Genomic DNA, 2500 nt, shown 5'->3' with positions numbered 1-2500 from the left:
GAAGATACTTACCGATACCAAGAGTTTTGCCCAGAACATAAACCAGGCAACCATTAAAGCAGCAATAGCCGTACGAAACCCAACATATAATGTCTTAAAATTAGAACAATTCTGTAATACTCACTGTGTCTGTGCCGAAATCAACATTGGAAACTACAAGCTTTACGTCATAACAGCATACTTTCAACACTGCGAAGAAATCACACCGTATCTTGCTCATCTAGATACGATCTTACGAAAGCTAAGAGGATGTAACATCATCCTTGGTGTAGACGCAAATGCGAAGTCGAGACTTTGGCATAGTGCTTTCACTGATGAAAGAGGAGAAGAGCTTGAAGACTTTATAGCCCAGCACAATCTGTACATTGTCAACCAACCCTCGAACATATGCACGTATCATAGCCCAACTGGGAAATCAAATATAGACGTCACACTAGCCAGTCCCTCCTGCTATAACGAAATAAGGAAATGGACGGTCCACCCAGACTGGACCACAAGTGACCACAATGTGATCACCTTTAGTGTAAATTCACCATCCAACGACATTAACCGGCAGCAGGAAACCAGATACAATCTCAAGAGAGCAAATTGGGAAAATTTCCAAGGAATTCTCAGGAATCAGGCACGCCAAAACTTCGACGCAAATACATATACGGCGGATAGGGATGCAGAGCAGCTCGCAAATGAAATAGAGCGAATCATTAAATTAGCAAGTGACAACACCATCCCAAAGAAACAGAAATTTCCGAAATCAGCACCATGGTGGAACCGGAACCTAAATAACCTCAAAAGGGAAGTCAGGAATGCAAGAAGATCCTTCCAAAAAGCGAGGAACGAACCATTACGTGGGAATCTCAAGATCAGATATTGTCAAAAAAGAAACGAGTTTGTAAATGCGATTCGGAAGGCTAAACTTGAGAACTGGAAGGAATTTGTGACTCACGAAGGGAATACTGACCCCTGGGGAATAGTTTACAAGCTTCAATTCAACAAGATCCGTGCGGAAGAAGCTAGTGAAAGCATTAGAACTGGGGAACTCCAAGCAGCATCTTGGGAAGAATCAACGACTGCTCTCTTAAACCACCTGATACCGGACGACAGGAAACATGAGGAAACACGTTGGCATCGAAGAATCCGATATGGCACGCGACAACCACCCGATACAGACGACACACCACCATTTGAATCAGCGGAAATAGAGCGAACTCTCAGAAAACTGAAGAACAAGAAGGCACCGGGAAAGGATCTCATAGAAACCGAAATACTAAAAACAGCGTGGCAGACTCTGAGCGCAGAAATAACCACCCTCATGAACGCTTGCCTAAGCCAGGGAGTTTTCCCAAAAAACTGGAAAAAAGGAGTAATACGAGTTCTACTCAAGGGAGAAGATAAAGATAAAACGGATCCGAAATCTTACAGACCAATATGCCTCTTACCAAGCCTAAGTAAAATACTAGAGAAACTCATTGCAACCAGACTGACCGACACACTACAGAACCACCCATCAGCCTCAGATAAGCAGTATGGATTTAAAAGAGGCAAATCCACTGAAGATGCCATAGTAAAAATGAGAGAAGAAGTAAAACAAGCAAATGAGAAATTCGTCATAGCGTTACTCTTTGATATATCTGGAGCTTTCGACAATGTCTGGTGGCCCAGTATACTAGAAAACCTCAAAAACAGAAATTGCCCGCGAAATATATATAAACTTATACAAAGCTATCTTCAAGACAGGACTATGGAGATCTCAGCAAACGGAAACACTATAGTAAAAAATGCGACCAAGGGATGCCCCCAAGGATCAATCCTGGGTCCCCAATTCTGGAATCTGATCTTCGACGACGCCTTGAATACCCTAAACGCAGAAAATTTTGAAACCATAGCGTACGCGGATGACCTGATGGTTCTAATCGCTGGAAATTCGAGAAGCCAGCTGGAGGACAAGGCGAACCAAGCAGCGAACATATTAACTAACTGGTGCAAAACACAAAAGCTCGAGCTCTCTAAAACAAAATCGGAAATGCTACTTTTGAAGGGATCTATAGACATAAGACGCCCCCCAACAGTTAAAATAGGACGAACATCACTTGCGATGAAGCCGGCAGTTAGATACCTAGGAATACATTTTGGAACGAGACTAAATATCACACCGCATATTCTCCATATAACAGGGAAAGGGAAAAACATATTCAACAAACTCGCGCACATAACAAAATCCAACTGGGGTATAAACAACAAGAATATGAACATACTATACAAAGGGGTATTCATACCCATTATCACATATGCTGCAGCAGCGTGGGCCGACAAAATCAACGCCTGGCACATAAGGAAACTCAAACAAGCGCAAAGACACGCACTACTGAGAGTCACAAAGGCGTATAGAACCATATCGGCTGACGCACTTGATGTTCTAGCGGCAGCGACACCCGTGGAATTGATGCTTAAAGAGAAAATAGCAATATACAATCTCAGAAGGAATAAGGAATTTGAAATCGGT

This window comes from Colletes latitarsis, unplaced genomic scaffold (genome assembly GCF_051014445.1).
Source record: "Colletes latitarsis isolate SP2378_abdomen unplaced genomic scaffold, iyColLati1 scaffold0045, whole genome shotgun sequence".
NCBI lineage: Eukaryota > Metazoa > Arthropoda > Insecta > Hymenoptera > Colletidae > Colletes > Colletes latitarsis.
Note: the sequence above shows the minus strand (reverse complement) of the source record.